Consider the following 22,781-nt stretch of genomic DNA (forward strand, 5'->3'; position numbering starts at 1 on the left):
GTATGTATTTCACCAACTCTAAGACTTACATTTTTTCATATTTTCAAATCTCTGAAATCAAGATGTGCCTTATAATGTGTGGTGTGTTACAGTTTGTTTACCAATAGTATTTTTTCTCTCTCTTTCATGGTGGTACAGAAATTAATGGTGCATTTTACAGTCAACAGAGACCAAGGCATGACAAAATATGGTAGATAAATAGACGAATAGAGAGAAGGAAAGATAAAAATGTATGCGCGTAGGAAAAAAGATACACATCAGATAGTTACTAGAGGTTATGTTTAGGGAGAATTTAAATAACAGCAAGTGGGTGTTTTTTGGTTTTCTTCTTTAAAATATTTCTAAATTTAAATTTCCAAATGATTGAAAATGCCCATATCTTAAGTAAACAAAGTAAACAGTTTGATGAGTTTTTAGGGATGTATATAACCTGTGTAACCATCACTCAGAACAGATTTAGGTATTTTCATCATTCAATCACCCCACCACCATAAATGTTCAACTTCTATCAACAGATAGATTTGGCTGTTCTGAATTTTATGTATTTGGCCAACCCAATAAATATAATGATATATGAATGCATTACATTCATCCAGTACACTGAAATGGAATGGGTTCTTTTGTATCTGCCTTCTTTTGCTTACTAAAATGTCTGAGATGCATTCATATTGCTGTACATGGCATTGGTGTACATGGCACGCCATTTTTTTTTGTGGCCTAAGTACATTGTATGAATATAGCACTATGTATTCATTCTTCTGTTGGTGGACATCTGAATTCTTTTCATTTTGGGACTTAGGAATAAAGGTGCTGGATTCTTCTACCTGTCTTTCTGTAGACTATGACCTTAGTTCTCTTAAGATTAGGGCTATGAGTGTAATGGTTAAGTCATAGGACATGCATATACTTGGCTTTAGTAGGAATTGCTGCCCAGTTTCCCAAAGTGCTTGTACCCGTTTCACTTCTAGCAATTTATGAGATTTCCAGTTGATCGCACCCTCACTGACACCTAATATCGTCAGTCTTGTTAATTTTAGCAATTCTGATGCATGTGGTATCTCATTGTGGCTTTAATTTTCATAACCCTGACCACTAATGATACAAAACACCTTTTCATATCCTTATTGGTGGTTTGGGTTTTCTCTTTTTTTGAAGTCCTGTTCAATTCTTTTGCCTATTTAAAATTTAGATTGGTTTGTCTTTTCAATTGATTTATAGGAGTTTTATGTATTGTGGATGTGAATTCTTTGTCATATATATGTAGCAACAAGTGAAAGTGAAAGTCACTCAGTCGTGTCTGACTCTTTGTGACACTGTGGGCTATACAGTCCATGGAATTCTCCAGATCAGAATACTGGAGTGGGTAGCTGTTGCCTTCTCCAGGGGATCTTCCCGACCCAGGGATTGAACCCACATGCAGCAAATGTCTTCCCAAATATATGTGGCATTTCTGTCCACTTTTATAGTGTTGTCTTTTGATGAAAAGAAGTTCCTAGTTTAAATGAACACCAATATATCAATCTTCTATGGTTGTGTCTTTCATATCCTGTATAAGATGTTTTTGCCTAACTCAAAAATCGTGAGAATATTCTCCTATATTTTATTGCAGAAGTGTAATGTTTTATTGTTTACATCTAGGGCCATGGTCCATCTCAAATAAATTTTTATGTACGGTGCAAGGCAGGGGGTAAAAAAATTATTTTTAATACCATTGTTTCAGCATCATCTATTAAAAAGGACATTGTTCCTCCACTGAGCCTTTTGTCACAATTCAAATGACTGTGTGTGTGTAGTTCTATTGTTAGACCCTGCTTCTTTGATTACCTTACCCTTAGAGCAAATTGAAGTCTGATAGTGTAAGTCTTGCAACATGCTCATTTTCTTTAAGACTGTCTTGTCTATTCTAGGCTTTTTGCATTTCCAAATAAATTTCACAGTTTGCTAATTTCCATACATAAAGTACCTCCAGGCATCTTAATGAGGGTAAAATTTATTCTTATAGGTACATTTAAGGAGAATTTGCATCATAATATATTGAGTCTTCCAATTCATATACCAGAAATATCTCTCCTTTTAAATCTAATTTCTCTTAGCAATATTTTATAATGTCTAATGCAGAGGTCTTGTACATCTTTCATTAGATTTAGTCCTATATATTTGCTATTTCAGGGTACTGCTAGAAAGGGTGTATTTTTGTGAGTTTTGTTTTCTAATTGTTGATAGTATATAGAAATATAGTTGATTTTTATAAGTTGACTTTTTTATCCAGCAACTTTGCTGTTTGTTTATAGACTATTTGTAATTTTATGATTATAATATTTATATTATCTGTTAATTAAGATAGGCTCACTTCTTATCTGATCTTTGCACAACGTATTTGTTTTTCTCCCCTTACTGCTCTGGCTGGGACTGCAGAGCCAGTGTTGCAAAAGTGGTGGTAATGGACATACCTGTCTTATTGCCAACCAGTGAACAAATAAATGGTCAGTATTTCACCACTGAGTATGGTTTTAATTGTAAGCTTTTGTAAATGTAATTCTTTTGTTTCTTAATATGAAACTTTAAAATAATGATGAGTGTGTATAAGGAGCACTTCTCTTTTCCAGATGTTTCTTTCGCATGACGGAAGCTCACATGAAGTGTAGCAGCTCTTTTTGCTCTTTGTTTCATTCTGCCACAGGAACGAAGGAATGGCTTTATATGCTTCGTAAATCTGAGAAGAATATAGTGAACATGTTCCTCTCAAATACTCTCTTTATCTTCCTCTTGGCAGACCCATGTTCTTCTCCAGGGTTCAGGCATGTGAAAAACAGTTTTCTTTAGATAAGGAGTTTAGCTAGACGAGATGACGTACTTGACTCTGAAGCCAAGTGACACCATCTGACTTGGCCTTTCACAGCAACAGAGTTGATACTTTAACTTCCCAACTGCCTTAATTTTTGCTTAAATTTTCTGTTTGTCCCAGAGCCTGGGTGCAAAAAGAAAGGTCTCGCTGTTTACTGTCTCCTGTCACCCCTGAAACTTGGACAGGACCATCAAGGGATTCTGATACTCGTTGCATCATTTTTGTATTTTTTAGAATTTTATTTGTTTATTGTTGACTGTGTTGGGTCTTTGTTGCTGCACAGGGTTTTCTCTCGTTGCAGTGATCGGGGGCTGCTCTTCATTGTGGAGCCTGGGCTTCTCTTTGTGGTGGCGTCTCTTGTGGTGGAGCATGGGCTCTTGGACGTGAGGCTTCAGTGGTTACGTGTGCTCAGCAGCTGTGGCTTCCGGGGTTTAGAGCCCAGGTTCAGTAGTTGCGGTACATGAACTTAGCTGTTCCGAAGCATGTGGGATCTTCCCAGATCAGGGATTGAACCTGTGTCTCTTACACTGGCAGGTGGATTCTTTACTACTTAACCACCAACTATTTTTAAATGCAACAAATGTGTCATGAAGAATTTAAAAAACAAATCTGTTAAGACAGGATGTTTTCAAGGTCTGATCGTCACGAGCCATTTGAGCATCCTTCCCATTGTGCTTGTCCTGGCCCTGTCGCCTTCCCCTTTCCTGCTCCACAGCCTTCTCCTGTGCTCTGGTCCAGTTTCAGCCTCAGACAGGAAACTGCTCAAGACCCTTCCTTCCTTTTTTCTTTTTTTCTTGGCTGCAACAGGTTTTAGTTACAGCAAGGAATCTTTGCTGCAGCTCGTGAGCTTCTCTCTAGCTGTGACTCGTGGGCTTAGTTGCCCTTCAGCATATGGGATCTTAGTTCCCCTTCAGCATGTGGGATCTTATTCCCCAACCAGGGATTGAACCTGCATCCTTACCATTGCAAGGTGGATTTTTAACCACCGGATCACCAGGGAAGTCCCGACACCGTTTCCCCCCTGAAGCCCTTGGTTTCTCCCTCAGGGCCACCACACCTGCGCAGCTGATTTATCTTATGGATTGCCTTCTTCCCTGTGGGCCTGCAAAGTCAAGGCCCTGCAAAGTCACATCCTGCAGTCATCACAGAAATTCTACCCCAGAAAGGCCCTGAAGTAAATTAACCTCTCAGGGCTTCATTTCATATCTTAAATTGGTGATTGTCATAGGATACCTGTGAGGATTAAAGAGTTATTTGGATGCAGACCGCTTCTGCGAATGTCTGGCTCTATGTGCTCTCATTAGAAATTAAATATTATTATTAGCTAATATTATCACATTCGTTGGGCTTTTTAATATATCATCTTTTACTTCTGTCTGGATATTTTGGGTATGTATAACTTATTTTCCAAATTAATTTTTTAAAGCTCTATAAGAGCACATCTGAGTCTTGTACTTTTCTTACATTTTTTTGTGCTAGTCAAATTTAGTGTCTGTAATAGAATAGCAAAATGGTCGTATGGGGATTTCAGAACTTCTTTTCCACCTGTATTTTTAAAATACCATTAGCCTGATCCTTTTTGAACTGGTGATATTTTGGGAATAATGGATGTGTCTCGATTATGTGGAAATTTTACTTATTTAAGTATTCAGAGAAGGAGATGAAGAAAACTTCTCTCAAGAAATAGCATAAGAACTAATTTGATTCCTAAAAATCTGAGTTAGAGTCCTGGTTTTTCTACTTAGTATTTATTAGCTAAGTGATTTTCATCTCTGATTCTCAGTAAAATAGGGACAATAATGCCTACTTTTCAATGCAGCATTTACCTTTCTTCTGTATTTTAATGTTCAGATTAAAAATAGCAAAAAATCTTATTTATTGAACAAAAATACTACTCAAAAATAGCTGGACTACAAAAATGCTATAAATCTGTACCACCATCACTAGTACATGTACACATTTGAGTATGAGATAGACATGTATTAATATATGTAGTTCAGTTCAGTTCAGTTCAGTTCAGTCATTCAGTCGTGTCCAACTCTTTGTGACCCCATGAACCAAAGCACAACAGGCCTCCCTATCCATCACCAACTCTCGGAATCCACCCAAACCCATGTCCATCAAGTTGATGATACCATCCAACCATCTCATCCTCTGTTGTCCCCTTCTCCTCCTGCCCTCAACCTTTCCCAGCATCAGGGTCTTTTCACATGAGTCAGCTCTTCGCATCAAGTGGCCAAAGTATTGGAGTTTCAGCTTCAACATCAGTCCTTCCAATGAACACCCAGGACTGTTATCCTTTAGGATGGACTGGTTAGATCTCCTTGCAGTCTAAGGGACTCTCAAGAGTCTTCTCCAACACCACAGTTCAAAAGCATCAATTCTTCAGTGCTCAGCTTTCTTTATGATCCAACTCTCACATCCATACATGACCACTGGAAAAACCATAGCCTTGACTAGATGGAACTTTGTCAGCAGAGTAATGTCTCTGCTTTTTAATATGCTGTCTAGGCTGGTCATAACTTTCCTTCCAAGGAGTAAGCATCATTTAATTTCATGGCTGCAGTCACCATCTGCAGTGATTTTGGAGCCCCAGATAATAAAGTCTGACACTGTTTCTCCATCTATTTCCGATGAAGTGATGGGACCAGATGTCATGATCTTCGTTTTCTGAATGTTGAGCTTTAAGCCAACTTTTCCACTCTCCTCTTTCACTTTCATCAAGAGGCTTTTTAGTTCCTCTTCACCTTCTGCCATAAGGGTGGTGTCATCTGCATATCTGAGGTGATTGATATTTCTCCTGGCAATCTTGATTCCAGCTTGTGTTTCTTCCAGTCTAGCGTTTCTCATGATATACTCTGCATAGAAGTTCAATAAGCAGGGTGACAATATACAGCCTTGACGTACTCCTTTTCCTATTTGGAACCAGTCTGTTGTTCCATGTACAGTTCTAACTGTTGCTCCCTGACCTGCATACAGATTTCTAAAGAGGCAGGTTAGGTGGTCTGGTATTCCCATCTCTTTCAGAATTTTCCACAGTTTATTGTGATCCACACAGTCAAAGGCTTTGGCATAGTCAATAAAGCAGAAATAGATGTTTTTCTGGAACTCTCTTGCTTTTTCGATGATCCAGCAGATGTTGGCAATTTGATCTCTGGTTCCTCTGCCTTTTCTAAAACCAGCTTGAACATCAGGAAGTTCACGGTTCACGTATTGCTGAAGCCTGGCTTGGAGAATTTTGAGCATTACTTTACTAGCGTGTGAGATGAGTGCAATTGTGCGGTAGTTTGAGTGTTCTTTGGCATTGCCTTTCTTTGGGTTTGGCATGCAAAATGACCTTTTCCGGTCCTGTGGCCACTGCTGAGTTTTCCAAATTTGCTGGCATATTGAGTGCAGCACTTTCACAGCATCATCCTTTAGGATTTGAAATAGCTCAACTGGAATTCCAGAACCCCCACTAGCTTTGTTTATAGTGATGCTTCCGAAAGCCCACTTGACTTCACATTCTAGGGTATAGGTATATTCATTTATATATTATATGAACATATATAAAATGAATATATATGTTCACATATATGTATATTCATGAATATATGTATATTCATATGTATATGATAGGGACAGAATAAAGGGACAAAGTAGGTGATTAAATAATTAATCCCACTAGAAGATTGTAAATAGAAAAATATGGGAGACTCCTGTAAATTAACAATTACCCAAGATAGCAGGTTTTTAAAACACAGACCCAAGCAGTCTTGCTTAGCAGCAAAACCATGTGCCAAAGGAAGGTGACATGCCCCAAAAGAATAAAAATATATTGGCATGAGACTCACATATTGCCTAGTGAGCTCAGTAAGTTAGGACACACTCTCTGTAAACATAAAAACATAATTTTTTTTTTATAGTGGACCTAGCTTGACCATGTAGGGACACGAAAACTCCCCTGCTCAACCTGGAGGAGGAGCTGATGATGGAAGCATGAAGTCTATTCAAGAAAGACGAAGACCTTCTTCTCCCACTCTCCACTTTTCATTTGATTATAAAACTGTAGCCCAGTAAGTGTTCAGGGGATGGCATTTCTCACCTGCCCACTTGTAAACCTCACATGCATTCTATTCTAATAAATCACTTCTTATCTATCACTTTGTCTCTCGCTGAATTCTTTTCTACGCTGAGATATAAAGGACTATAGTACTGGGGCTCTTCAGCGCCCCCTGCCCAGATGACACCCAAAAGGGTTTCATATACATACATACATATCCACAGAATGATAATCAGTTGCATTGCATGGAGCATAATTTGCATTTTTATGGACAAGAATTATTTGCATTACTGTCATTTTTCTGCAGCTTTAGGGGTTGTAAAAATATCAGACAACAAAAGCTTGAAATAATTCAAATTTAGAAGCTAGTTTTAATTTCACTAAATTTAAATATTTCATAATATTTTCCTATACCTCGTGTTTTCTGAAGTAGAAGGCTATACTTGTCAATCCTTTATTTAAAAGGAGCCTTGAGTTAATTATTTTTTAAAAATATATGAATATAGAGCTTACTTAATGAGTTTTTGGATAGAATGTTTTCAGTTTAAAAGAGATTGAACAGAAAAGAATTTGAAGAAATTCATTATAGGAAGTTTTTTTAAGGTGATTTCATCTTCTATTCAAGTAAATATATGCTTCATAAGTACCTACCATGTGATTCAAAGAGGAGTAATAATGATACCTTGTGTCTTGTTGCTGTTGTTCAGTTGCTAAATCATGTCCAACTATTTGTGACCCCTTGGACTTCAGTATGCCAGGCTTCCCTGTCCTTCACCATCTCTGGGAGTTTACTCAAACTCATGTCCATTGAGTCAGTGATGCCATCCGACCATCTCATCCTCTGCTGCCCCCTACTCCTTTTGCCTTCAATCTTTCCCAGCACCAGGGTCTTTTCCAATGAGTTGACTCTTTGTATCAGATGGCCAAAGTATTGCAGGTTCAGCTTCAGCAGCAATTCTTTTAATGAATATTCAGAGTTGATTTCCTTTAGGATTGACTGGTTTGATCTCCCTGAAGTCCAAGGGACTCTCATATTGGCACCAGCAATGTTCCACTACCCACAGTGTTGGGTTTGGCCCCATGTTTGAGTAGAACCTTATGTCTGACACTTTATTTCTGGAAATCTGGATAATTCAGTCAAGAAAATAACTATATATGAGTTTCAATAATTCACATAGAACCCAGTTAAGTCCACTTTACTAGTGTAAATTGAAGGTATGTTCTTCTGTCCCTCCAGTTACTAGTTACTAGTTACATCTAGTCTCTGTGTTGTAGCCACGCGTTCCGGGAAACTAACTCACTCAGAAGGACAATGCAGATAGTGGAGAGCAGTTTATTACACCGGCGGGCTCAAGACAGAGTCTCCTCTTAGCCAAGGATCCCAATCAGTTTTTGTGAAAACCTTATATACCCTAAGTGTATGTGCCCAAACCCACCTCCCCAAATTCCCTGAAACTAGTCTGAGCAAAGGAAGAGAAAGATACAATCAGAGTTAACCCACGATTCATATGCCTTAAGCCTAGGTAGTTAACAGTGGACAATTATCAATAGGCCTGTGGTCATGCCCCAATAAGCATAATAGAATGTATGATTCTATTTGGTTACGCAGATAATTAGGGTATTTTAGGCAATGGAGAGTCTAGGTATGCGCCCTGGGGTTCTTCCATCTGGGGGGTCTGGTTTTCCAGTTGGTATGTCATTTCCATAGATACTGGGCATATATTTCAAAGTCCTCAGTCTGGCCCAAGATGGAGTCCTGTTTTCAAGATGGAGCCTGTTCTGTCTGTTTCCTCCTTCATCTGTATCCAAACTCCCCCTTGGTAGCTGATTGAAGAAAAACATGTACTTCTAAGAGCAAACAATAATTTTCCTAGAAAGGTGCATTCGGAATCCCTATTTTAGAAAGAGACATTAAAAAGTCTTTTCAAGAAATATATCCCTGGCTTGTTTAATGTTCTTTATTCTGACAAGGTATAAAACTGTGTTGAGAACCATGATTTTCTGGAGCAGTTTCTCAGACTAATCTGGGAAGTAGGCGTCTAGACAAGTCCTCAGTTTGGCTCAAATACAACTCTTTTCTATTAAAAAAAAATCTTTTCATTACTATAAAGAACTTAAAATCTTCGCCTCTCAATCTTCTTTTACTTAGAAAAAGACCTTTTACTTAGAAAAAGATCTTAGAAAAAAATTGCTGTTGTTGTTCAGTTGCTAAGTTGTGTCTGGCTCTTTGCTACCCCATGGATTGCAGCATGCCAGGGTGCTCTGTCCCCTCTGTCTTCTGGAGTTTGCTCACATTCATGTCCATTCAGTTGGTAACGCTATCTAATCATTTCACGGGCTTCCCTGGTGGCTCAACAGTAGAGAATCCACCTACAACGCAGGAGACTTGCAGAAGACACAGGTTTGATCCCTGGGTCAGGAAGATCCACTGGAGAAGGAAATGGCAACCCGCTCCAGTATTCTTGCCTGGAAAATCCCATGGACAGGAGTCTAAGCAATTGAACAACGAACAACAGTTTGCATAACTAAAAGTTACCGTCAAATGTGTTTTTCCCAAAACAAAAAACTCATTGTCCTCAAAGGTTAATTCAGGTTCTTGACTTAGAAAGCTCCTGGCAGGTGTTTTTTTCTAACTGAAGTCATCAAGATTTAATGATAAATAAGAATAATATAAGAAATGTTTTTCAGCATCAGCCGTCATATTACTACAAGACTGAACTGGGTCACTTATAAGAGTGTGTAGGGTTTTCACAAAACCGTGAGCTAAAGAGGTCCAAGTTGTGATTTTAAAATTCTTCTCTTTTTTTATGATTTTGTCTCCTCTTACTGGAAGTTATTCCTTCTCATTGTTTTTGATAGACTTGCCTCAAACCTTTTTTTCTTATAGTTTGTTGCCCATAAAGTTAGGATACTGCCATGGTCAGAGCTCATGAACTGGCCCAGAAGTATTCTATACAGGATTCCAGCAGACCTGATACTCCCTTCCCACAGCTAACAATATTGAGAAGTTCAGATGGAGGCAGTGGTCAAATGGTTCTCTTTGTGAGTGAATTTAGAAAGTGTGTGTGTGGTATGTAAATATGTACATCTGAATAGATATGGACTCACCAGTAGTACATAGCAGAGTTGGCAAACATTTGGCCCTATAAAGGGCCAAATAGTGAATATTTCAGGTTAGCAGGCCATAAAACCTCTCTTACCTCCTAGCTTAACTGAAACCAATTGGTGTCATTTCAGGGGCTCTGCAGACCTCTGGTACCATAGTCCTTTATGTCTCAGTGTAGAAAAGAATTCAGCAAGAGGCAAAGTGATAGATAAGAGTGACTTATTAGAATAGGACACTCCTGAGGTTTACAGGGCAGGTGAGAAATGCCACTTACTGCCATACACTTTTATAATCAAAAGAAAAGTGGAGAGGGGGAGAAGTTCTTTGTCTTTCTCGAGCAGGCTTCATGCTTGCATCATCAGCTCCTCCTCCAAGTTGAGCAGGGGAGTTTTCTTGTCCCTCATGTAGGGACAAGAATTATGGTTCACAAATTATTGTTTTTTCTTCTTCTTCTTTTTTTAAAATGTGTGCAGAGAGCACATCCTAGAGATCATGAACTTAGTGAGCTCCCTGGGCAGGATGTAGGTCTTATGCCACCATTGTTTTATTGTCTTGGGGCATGAGTCTTGGCTTCTGTTGCAGTTTTGTTGCTAAGCAAGCCTCTTTGGTTTTGTGATTAAACAAACCTGCTTCCTTGAGTAATCATTAATTTAAAGAGGTCTCCCATATTTTTAAAATCCCCTAGTGAGATTAACTGTTTAATCACCTACTTTGTCCATTTACTCTGTCCCTGTCATAACTACTCATTTTGTAATCATTGTAGTACAAAAGCAGTAATAGTAATAGACTGTATGTAAATAAGTGGACACAGCTGTTTTCCAATAAAACTTTATCTACAAAACATGCAACTGCCCCAAAGCTATTGTTTGCTGACCCCAATATAGTATAGTCTGGGTAAGAAATCAGAATACCAGGGGCCCCCTACTCTGCCTCTTACCAGCTGAGTGCATAAGTTAGTTCCCTCAACTGTGACTTGAAAGAGTGGTTTTGTAAACTCGAAAGCACTGTGCAGACATCTAAGATGGTATTCACCAAACCTTTCATTTATTCAACAAATATCTATCATATGCCCACTGTGTTTTAAGAACTCTCCTTGACTTTAGTAATGTGCATAAATCATCAATGTACAGCTCAGCAAAATTTTAAAGTGAATACATCCATGTATGCATCCCCTCCAGGTTGAAATACATGCATAATATATACAGAAATATTACCTTCACTAGTGTCTTCTCTCCAAAGGTTTAATAGCCTTTTGGATGCTCAAGTTGTTCTAGCTTCGGTTCTTTCCGATTGACTCCCATGTCTAATAAAAACTACTGACAAAATGAAAAAAAAAATCCTAGAACAACAAGGTGCTAGTAGATAAGGGTGAGTCACATAAACTTTGGCGGGGCTATTGATATTGAGCTGTTAGGTGACTGTCAGGTTGGGGTCACAGGGTAAGATGACAGCCTAGTAGGTGAGGGTGGGGTTTTCCCCTGAAGGGAATGGATGTCCAGAGAGTCATTCATTTTTGGGAAGTGGTTAGTTCTGGGCAGGAAATGAGTTGGCACTTTGGGTTGGGGGTGGTCACACTTTTCTCTGTCTCTCTCTGGGTCCAGGAAAAGTTGGGTTAGGATTCTCAGTCACGAAAAGGCCTGGATAATTCTGGTAGTGGGGAGTGAGATGTTGCCTGACTGCAGAGTGAGGCCTAGAGTGACTGATATCTTCAGGTTCATGGTTCTCCACTTAGCAATGACAGTGACCAAGAGGAGAAGCGGCCAGTTTCTAAAACAGCCAGAATGAAACATAAAGGTTCAGTGATATAGAGTAACAGGCTTCAAGAATCCAAAGTAGGGTGTGAATGGTGGAGGACCATGCCAAAATAATTTGGAAGCAAAAATCACTTTATTTTGTAGACATGGACAGGGGGCATGTACTCTGTTTAAGCCTTGTCTTATTAAGAAGACTACACGCTTGACGAGTGAAGCAAACACAGAATAGTACAGTTATGGTACAAGGTGATAAATGTTTTTGATGAAGATGAGATTACCAAGGCCCAGGTTGGAATGCCTAACTTAGCCTGGGCATGGTTCTTGAGAAATAACGCTTGGGTTGAGCTTGTATGAATGAGGTCAGCAAACCAAGATGAAAAGGAAGGGCACGGACCTTGTAGACAAAGAAATCGCAGGTGTGAAGCCAAGTGGCTTCATAGTAGAGCAGTGTCACTACAGTCCTTTGGGATGTGGTTCTCGAGTCAGACTTTGGGCATATACATCCTGACCTGCTTAAACCTGGACTTGCTGTTGCATTTTTTTGAGCCTCAGTCTCCTCATCTGTAACATGGGACTGGCAGTCTCTCATAAGATGGTGTGAGAATGTAAGAGTCTATAGCCTTTGAAGGCTTCAATACGACGTCCAGAACCTGGTAAAGAAGCATTCAGAAAGTGTTGTCAATTACATGCTGCTGCTGCTGCTGCTAAGTCGCTTCAGTCGTGTCCGACTCTGTGCCACCCTAGAGACAGCAGCCCACCAGGCTCCCCTGTCCCTGGGATTCTCCAGGCAAGAACACTGGAGGGGGTGGCCATTTCCTTCTCCAATGCATCAAAGTGAAAAGTGAAAGTGAAGTCGCTCAGTCGTGTCCGACTGTGACCCCATGGACTGCAGCCTACCAGGCTCCTCCGTCCACGGGATTTTCCAGGCAAGAGTACTGGAGTGGGGTGCCATTACCTTCTCCTGTCAATTACATAGATTCATATAATATTAAGCTAGGTGTGAACAAGGAGAATAGACAAATCAGGTCCAACTGAGACTGTGTTTTCAAGGGTAAGACTGTAACTTTGGCTGTAGAAATTAAGCCTCCTTCAGCATTTTCTTAATTTTCCTCATCTTGCTGGGTCAGCCCCATGACGGGTGCCCTTTCTTCCCTTGTCATCCTCCGTACCCAGTGCTGTGTGCATCAGGCCAGCTGGTACAAGGAAACTAACCATGAGAGCAGAAGGCAGAGTCAGGTCCCGGCAGTTCTGTCTCCAGTGCCCGTGCCCTTGGTAGAGGGAACGCAATGTTGAAATACTTGAGCTGGTTTTCCCTTGGAGCCTTCCAGTGGCAAGAAGAAGCTTCAATTCAGCATTTTCCTGCTTCAAACCAACTGCAATGATAGCCTCACCCATTGATTCCCTGTCTTGCTGCGGCTGAAATCTACTTTTCCGAGTGCTGGCTTTGTGCCAGACACAGATCTAGGTACTGGGGATTCAGAGAAGGATTCTTGCTTTCCAGATGCTCTATACTCAGTGGGGAAAAAGACACACCAACACCAGTAGTCCAGTGCTGCCATGAGGGAGACCAGGGAAGGGACCCCCAACACTCTGTCTCCAAGTATTCCTTTGGCTTATGCAGGCCAGTTTTCCCCGAAGCAGCAGTCCACAACATTTTAGGCACCAGGGACTGATTTCTTGAGAGACATTTTTCCATGGACGAGGGGTGGGAGGGAGGTTTGGGGATGATTCAAGTGCATCAGGTGTATTGTGGACTTTGAAAGACGCTTACTCCTTGGAGGAAAAGTTATGACCAACCTAGACAGCATACTCAAAAGCAGAAACATGACTTTGCCAACTAAGGTCCGTCTAGTCAAGGCTATGGTTTTTCCTGTGGTCATGTATGGATGTGAGAGTTGGACTGGGAAGAAGGCTGAGCGCTGAAGAATTGATGCTTTTGAACTGTGGTGCTGGAGAAGACTCTTGAGAGTCCCTTGGACTGCAAGGAGATCCAACCAGTCCATTCTGAAGGAGATCAGCCCTGGGATTTCCTTGGAAGGAATGATGCTAAAGCTGAAACTCCAGTACTTTGGCCACCTCATGCAAAGAGTTGACTCATTGGAAAAGACTCTGATGCTGGGAGGGATTGGGGGCAGGAGGAGAAGGGGACGACAGAGGATGAGATGGCTGGATGGCATCACTGACTCCATGGACGCGAGTCTGAGTGAACTCCGGGAGTTGGTGATGGACAGGGAGGCCTGGTGTGCTGCGATTCATGGGGTCGCAAAGAGTCGGACACGACTGAGCGACTGAACTGAACTGAACTGAATGCCGCTGCTGATCTGACAGGAGGTGCAGGTATGTAGCACCCCCCGGGTGTCTGTCTCACGGACACCTTTGCTGGTCAATGGCTAGTTTTTCTGGCCACAGATGAGAGATGGCTCCGGTGAGTTTGAGGAACCTTCATTCACCTTCATTCCCCTTAAGCATTTCCTCTCCCCACCGGCAGACGCCCCTGTGAATGTGAAATGCAATACAGTTCCTTCACGTTTCTGTGCTTTTCAAGCTTGTGGTGTGTTTGTTCTTCCACAGCCCTGGGAAGGATTATGCTTCTCATTTTTCAGCAGAAGAAATTTCAGTTTAAAGAGTGTTTGTAACTCATGAAGCTCCTCATGTCAATGATTGCCTGGCTCAGGATTCAAACTCAGGTTCTAAGCTGTCCTTTCTCACCTGCTGACCTCAGACTTGTTTTCTGTGTTTCCTGGCCACAGGGAAAGTACGGTACATCCCCGTCTCTCTACCATGGCCCGAGCTTTCGACATATTGGCCAGAACTCTGTCCTAGCTCTTGCCTAAGATTCTCAGGGGAGACAGCTGGGCCAGAAAAGCAAATGTGAAAAACTCAGTGATAGTCATTTCAAATAAATACCGTCATAGTGACTTAATGATGCCCTTGGCAGTGTCCAGACCTTCACATTTGTCTATACAGCAGAAGGGAAGGAAGAGTTAATTTCCCAAAATCAATTTGGGGGAAACTGGGAAGCATAATGGGTTCAGAGTATTCTCCACTTACCAGGGAAAGTCATGGAAACCAGTATTGCTCCAACCATTAGGTGCCTGTGAATCTCTTTTGGATCTTATTAAAATGCACATTTTGTTTTAATACGTCTGGTTGAGTGTGAAAGTCTGCATTTTAGTAACTATCTTGTGATGCTGAGGTTGCTAGTCCCAGGGCACAATATGGATACCATGGATTTAAACCACTGACTTTTAAACTTAGTTTACATTGTGGGAGCTCAATCCTGGGGCCTGGGGCCTAACCCTAGAGATTTTAATTTAACAGATATGAGATGTGGCTTGGGCATGAGGAGTTTAAGAAGTCTTTCGTTTGGCTCTAAGGTGCACTAAAATTTGATTTAAACTCTCTAGGGAGAGTGTCACCAGCTATGACAGGATTCCAATAGCATATAGTCTTATAGAGATAGTAAGAGAATAGCAAGAAGAGATAAGCAAGCCTTCCTCAGTGATCAGTGCAAAGAAATAGAGGAAAGCAATAGAATGGGAAAGACTAGAGATCTCTTCAAGAAAATTAGAGATAACAAGGGAACATTTCATGCAAAGATGGGTACAATAAAGGACAGAGATGGTATGGACCTAACAGAAGCCAAAGATATTAAGAAGAGGTGGCAAGAATACACAGAAGAACTGTACAAAAAAGATCTTCATGACCCAGATAACCACGGTGGTGTGATCACTCACCTAGAGCCAGACATCCTGGAATGCTAAGTCAAGTGGGCCTTACGAAGCATAACTACAAACAAAGCTGGTGGAGGTGATGGAATTCCAGCTGAGCTATTTCAAGTCCTAAAAGATGATACTGTGAAAGTCCTTCACTCAATATGCCAGCAAATTTGGAAAACTCAGCCGTGGCCACAGGACTGGAAAAGGTCAGTTTTCATTCCAATCCCAAAGAAAGGCAGTGCCCCAAATTTTCAAACTACCACACAATTGCGTCCATCTCACATGCTGGCAAAGTAATGCTTAAAATTCTCCAAGCCAGGCTTCAACAGTATGTGAACTGTGAACCTCCAGATGTTCAAGCTGGTTTTAGAAAAGGCAGAGGAACCAGAGATCAAATTGCCAACATCCACTGGATCATTGAAAAAGCAAGAGAGTTCCAGAAAAACATCTACTTCTGCTTAATTGACTATGCCAAAGCCTTTAATAAACTGTGGAAAATTCTTCAAGAGATGGGAATACCAGGCCACCTTGCCTGCCTTCTGAGACATCTGTATGCAGGTCAAGAAGCAACAGTGAGAACTGGACGTGGAACAGCAGACGGGTTCCAAATTGGGAAAGGAGTATATATTGTCATCCTGCTTATTTAACTTATACGCAGAGTACATCATGTGAAATGCCAGGCTAGATGAAGCACAAGCTGGAACCAACATTTCTGGGAGAAATATCAATAACCTCAGATATGCAGATGACACCACCCTTATGGCAGAAAGCAATGAAAAACTAAAGAGCCTCTTGATGAAAGTGAAAGAGGAGAGTGAAAAAGTTGGCTTAAAAGTTAACATTCAGAAAACTAAGATCATGGCATGTGGTCCCATCACTTCATGGCAACTAGATGGGGAAATAATGGAAACAGTGACAGACTTTATTTTGGGGAGCTCCAAAATCATTGGCAGGTGGTGATTGCAGCCGTGAAATTAAAAGACACTTGCTCCTTGGAAGAAAAACTATAACGGACCCAGAGAGCATATTAAGAAGCAGAGACATTACTTTGCTGACAAACATCCCTCTAGTCAAAGCTATGGCTTTTCCAGTGGTAATGTATGGATGTGAGAGCTGGACTATAAAGAGCGCTGAGTGCTGAAGAATTGATGGTTTTGAACTGTGGTACTGGAGAAGACTCTTGAGAGTCTCTTGGACAGCAAGGAGATCCAACCAGTCCATACTAAAGGAAATCAGTCCTGAATATTCACTGGAAGGACTGATGCTGAAGCTGAAACTCCAATACTTTGACCACCTGATGCAAAGAACTGACTCATTGTACAAGACCCCAATGCTGGGAAAGATTGAAGGTGGGAGAAGAAGGGGACAACAGAGGATGAGATGGTTGGATGGCATCACCGACTCCATGGACATGAGTTTGAGCAAGCTCTGGGAGTTGGTGATGGACAGGGAAGCCTGGCATGCTGCAGTCCATGGGGTTGCAAAGAGTCGGACACGACTGAGCAACTGAACTGAACTGAACTGAACTGAAGAGATGGATTATATAGCAAATATTACACCTGACTTATAGAAAAGGTTTAATGAAATAAGTCAAGGTTTGTCTTTTTCCAAGTTCTCTAATGGCAGGGGTGGATTTTGTCTTTTGAAAATTTGCCCTCTCTCTAATCAGCATTCTCGACCCTCTTGAGTGCTATATAACATTCGTAAGAGAGAAGATGGCTTTCAATCTTTTTAATTTTTTTTTTTGGTGGCTTATTTGGTATTTTTTCTCTAGAATAGGGCCCACATTCAAAGAGATTTTCTTTGGTTACTTATTTAAGAAATATTGCTATGGAACAGCTGTCTGATATATCAGGAACTGTGCTAGACTGTGAGGACTGAACACTGAATAAGACTGACGGGGTCCCTGCCGTTGAGGACTTCGGATGTTGGAGAGGAGCTCTAGGGAAAACCAGGGGTGGACAGTAAAGTGTCATGCAGTTAGGGATGGGGCAAGAACGAGAGTAGACAGCCCGGGATTAGGTGAGGCCAGAAGAGCCGGAAGGACTTTGTTGAGCTCAGAACAATGATAGGAGTTAATCAAGTAAAAGGGAGTGAAATGAGCATTCCAGGAAGAAGGGAAAAACATATGGAAATACTTGGTGGGAAGGCTGAACACAGAAGGTTTGAGGAATTGGGAGAAGTTCAGTGTCATTTGAGTGGAGGACGTAGGAGGTGGGAGGTGAGTATAAAAGTGTGGCACTGAAGAGAAAGGACGGCTCTAGAGAGAGACAGGGAGAAGGCAATGGCACCCCACTCCAGCACTCTTGCCTGGAAAATCCTGTGGACGGAGGAGCCTGGTGGGCTGCAGTCCATGGGGTCGCTAGGAGTTGGACACGACTGAGCGACTTCACATTCACTTTTCACTTTGATGCACTGGAGAAGGAAATGGCCACCCCCTCCAGTGTTCTTGCCTGGAGAATCCCAGGGACGGGGGAGCCTGGTGGGCTGCTGTCTCTAGGGTCGCACAGAGTCGGACACGACTGAAGCGACTTAGCAGCAGCAGCAGCAGAGAAAGACAGAGCTGGTTTGGAAAGCTTGGATTCTAGGTAGGCTGGGCTCATAGCAGCTGGTGCATGGATGTTGTGAAGTGAGTGTTCACAAGCCAGGGCTTGGATCCCAACTCTGCCACCCCTGGCCTGTGTGATGTTGACCACACCACTGTGTCTCGGAGTCTCAATGTCACTGTTGCCTGCAGTGTGGGGGTAATAATGCCTCCCTCCTAGGGCCGATTTGAGGATTGAATGAGTGAGTGCATGACAAGTGTATAACATATAAGAGCTTGATAAATGATAATTATTGCTGTCAGTTCCAAGAACAATGGAAAGCTGTTATGTCTGGAGGTGTAATTTGTAAAGAGTGAGACAGGGAGGTGAGTTAGGAGGGGAAGGGAATAGTGCACATGAGCTGGAACCAGAGGACCCACAGATATTGGACAGATATTGATTGGATGGCAGGTAGGAAACAAGGGTCATGGGAGTCTCGGGTAGTCCTTGGAATTTGGACATGGGGCTGGTGACAAGTGTGGCATGTGTATCACGAGGTCGGTGGCATACATGTTGAGTTTGTATCCATCAGGGATCAGTTGCAGGGAGCAGACTTCAGTCCAGCTTGTCTGGCAGGAAGGCACTTATCCCAGTGTATTAAATGGCTTCCCAGGTGGTGCTAGGGGTACAGAGCCTGCCTGTCAATGCAGGAGACTTAAGAGATGTGGGTTCGATCCCTGGATCAGGAAGATCCCCTGGAGGAGGTCATGGCAACCCACTCCAGTATTCTTGCCTGGCGAATTCCATGGACAGAGGAGCCTGGTGGGCTACAGTCCATTTGGTCGCAAAGAGTTGGACATGACTGAAGCAACTTAGCGTTCATGCATTAAATGGCTTATGGATTGTCAAGGGCTGAGGAAGCAGAATCCAGGTTGAGCTCTCAGGAGCAACCTCTAAGGCTGCTCCTAGGAACTGAGCCTCTGTGGTCCCTGCTGTCTCTTCAACAGTCTTTCAGTCATGAAGTTGCCCCCTCTACAGCCACAACATCACCATTTCAAACAGGAAACCACCCCCAGTAAGGAAGCCACCAGTACAGCCAGCTCTAGAACCAACGTGAATCTGCAACAGACCATGTCAGCAGAATGCATGCTCCTCTCCTTACAGCCAGGCTCGCCACACCTGCGAAGCTGGACACTGGAACCCCGGCAGACCCCTGCAGCTATAAGATAACCACAGCCCTCCACAGCTGTGCGTGCTGAGTGAGTGGATGAACATTCCAAAACCTAAGACCAAACCATTCTAAAGCCTGAGCTGCAAGGGAATAAGGAAAGTCTGTTTTTAACTTTCCCACCTGTGGGGCAGGGAAAAGCAAGCTTGAACAGCTTTGTGGAATGTGACTCACGAGAACATTATAAAATCAATTCAGGTGATCACAAGATTATTTCCTTAGTCACAAATAAGGGTAAGTTTACTTAATGAAATGTTTGTCTTTGGGGGGTGTGTGTGTGTTGTTTCTATGTACACACATACATGCAGTTGTTTGCAAAGGAAGGTTTTTTTTTTTCCCCCTGGGTCATGGTAAAAAAGTGAAACAAAGCTTGAGAGCCACTGCGCTAGTCATTGAGTTCAGCCTTCCACTGCAAGGTCTCAGAGAGATCTAGAGCGCAATAGCTACTGTATTGGACTGGATTTTCAGAAAAGAACCAAACTGAATGTAGAGATGATGCAGTCATTGGCAAGAAAATGTCATTTGAAGGCAAGGGGGTTGGTTTAGTCACCCAGAGAGACAGTGTGGAGTGTGAAGCGAAAAGGGACTTGAGCCCAAGGAACATGGACGTTTGGTCTCGGGAGAAATTTCCTTCTGGTGTTGTGCTTACCCCTCTTGCAGACTGGATTTTTCATTCAATCTCCAGAAAGAGAACCAGGTCCGGGGGAGCCCTGGAGTGCTTTGGCAAGACGTTCCAAGCACACGCTAACTAGAGCTGATTTTGCAGTAGCCTGGCAGAGCTGTGGCACACAGGCTGGCACATGGCCTGGGGCCTGACACCACACTGGCACTCCGGACTTTGTGTGGGATGGTAGTACAGAGCAGAGAGGTTCTTAGGAAATACAGAAATGGCTCTTTAGATTTCAAGGCTCCAGCTTGTGAGTTGTGACCACAGAGGAGTCTAAACCCTCACTGGTGAAGGCGAACTTAGTAGCTTTAGGGTACTGTTTCTAATTTTTAAAGAGAACTCTTTTGCTATATTGAAAAATGGCAACAAAGGATGGGAACTAGGCAGGAAGATCCTTACTGCAGCAAGATCAGAAGGCAAGCTACATCCTTATCCATAGGAGAATGAGCATACTCTGATGTATTCAAACAATGAAATGGTATAATAGCACTTAGATGAATGAGCTATTAATAGAGCTCTGTGTGTTAGCTTAGATAAATCTCAGAACCTTAATGTTATATGAAATTTCAAGTCACAAAATGCCATATAAAGTAGGATATCATTTATTGAAAATTTAAAAAACACACAGACTTGTACTATATATTTCTATGGGAAAACAAATATAAAACTATATAAGTGAAAGTATTAGTCACTCATTTCAGTCACGTCCAACTCTTTGTGACCCCATGGACTATAGCCCCCCCAAGCTCCTCTGTCCATGGAATTCTGCAGGCAAGAATACTGGAGTGGGTAGCCATTCCCTTCTCCAGGGAATCTTCCTGACCCAGGAATCGAACCCAGGTCTCCTGCAGAATAGCAGGTGGATTCTTTACCATCTGAGCCACCAAGTGAAGGGGACATGACTCCCAGGCTGTAGGGGAGGGCACAGGGATGTGAACAGAGTGGGGAGGCTTCAGCTCTACCTGTATTTTTTATTGTTTAAAAGAAGCAGAAGCAAATATAGTAAAATATTAATAGTTATTAAATATTGGTGAGTCATGGGAGAAATACTACTCTGTTCTTTTCATAATTAAAAATAAATACAAAAATATATAAATTTTGCAGTGCCCAGAGCAATAATCAGGCTTCTTCCCCTGACCCCAGGTTAAGCAGGTGTCCTGTAAAACAATTATTAGGGGAAAGTGTATATACACACACATACACATATGCATATATAGAGTATACATATATGTACATGCATACAAACATACCTACTCACACACACATATATATACACTCACCTATCTATGTAACCTCAAATAAAACAAAAAACTTTTAATTTTTTTACTGCAAAATATTATTCGTATCATGTATTTCTTCATTTTCTGAGAGATGAAACATTTACATCATGGGACCCTAAACTTTTTCCATGATTTGACCATGTACAAAAGTCTACAGACCACCCGTCTCACATTAGAATGATGACCCTGGATTGTTTTGAGAGAGTCAGGGAGAAACACAGGAATCCCTGAGGACTGAAGCCTGCTGCAGGGCAGAGCTCCTCTGCGCTCTCAACGGCCTTGTCCCCCAGTGCCAGGAGAGTCAGCGGTGTTCCAGGGATTCCGGAAGCCTCCTCCGTTCGGTGAATCCTGCCCAGTTTTTCCTGCACTCCTTTCTTTAGTGCCTGATCCTATCAGCAGCCCCCTGGACGTGCAGGGCCCTTCTCCCAGCCAAGAATTGTGTGATGCGGGGATTCTGAGAAGGAATTGGATGAGGAAGTCACAGAGGCATCCATGTGCGATGGAGAAATGGGGCGAGGAAGAAGTCAGCAAATGTGGAGAAAGACAGTCCTGTGAATTCTCCCAAGGGCAGAAATACATTTACACTCACTTGTTATTATTCATCAACTTGTCCGTCACCCTCCTCTGCAAGTTCTACAAGTATAGTCTGTGTGTGTGTGTGTGTGTGTGTGTGTGTGTGTGTGTGTGTGTGTTGGGGATGGGAGAGAGCAGAATGAGGGAGCACCAGAGGAGTTTTTACCAAAGAGGCATATGTTTAGGCAGCCTGGACTCCCAGTTTGAAAAATGACTTATTTTACTTGCGTAGATGGTGTCATTTGCACACAGCATTTCCAGGGGGTTGGTAACCCTCAGGGAGCCACAGTATTCCATTTTAAACTTTCTAGGCCATCTACTCCCTATGGGTAGCCGTTCCCTTCTCCGGGGGGTCTTCCCAACCCAAGGACTGAATCCAGGTCTCCTGCATTGCAGGCAAATTCTGTACCATCTGAGCCACCAGGGATTCTGTATTATCCCTACGTTGGGTTATTAATGATTATTACTATGATTATTCTCTTATAATTGTTTGTCTTGCTACTGGATTCTGTGTCTTCAGATGCTGGCTTTCAGGCCATTGCTCGACAGAGACTGAGATTAGGAACCCCTCAGGAGGTAAATATCAGGTACCACTGCTCTGGAGTGTTGGTTAAAAATGAAAATGGAAAGTTTCTTAAGTTAATTTATGAGACAGTAGAAAATTTATGTAGCTTCCACATCCTTAGGTTGCAGATACTTTTTCCAGAGCTGGTTTAAGCAGGATACGTTTGTCCTACAGAGTTAGGGTGTAAATGCCACGTGCCCCCTTATTCTGTGGCTTCAGGTCCTCAAAACCTATGTTTTTTTATCACAGACCACTTGACTTGCTGAATTCAACATCTCTTCCAATGCCCACTCCTCCCAAAGAATCTACTCCAGAAAGTGTTGAAGAGAAATGTAGACTTCACTGAACATTTCTCAGTGGAGACCTAGGAAGCAGTCAATGTAACACCTGGCTCAGCACGTTGCTTTAATCTTTCCCTTAGCCATTTTTATTCTCCGAAATCCCTCTCATCCATACCACCACTGCTGTTCTTTTATT

The sequence above is a fragment of the Capricornis sumatraensis genome, chromosome 6 (assembly GCF_032405125.1).
Source record: "Capricornis sumatraensis isolate serow.1 chromosome 6, serow.2, whole genome shotgun sequence".
NCBI classification, from domain to species: domain Eukaryota; kingdom Metazoa; phylum Chordata; class Mammalia; order Artiodactyla; family Bovidae; genus Capricornis; species Capricornis sumatraensis.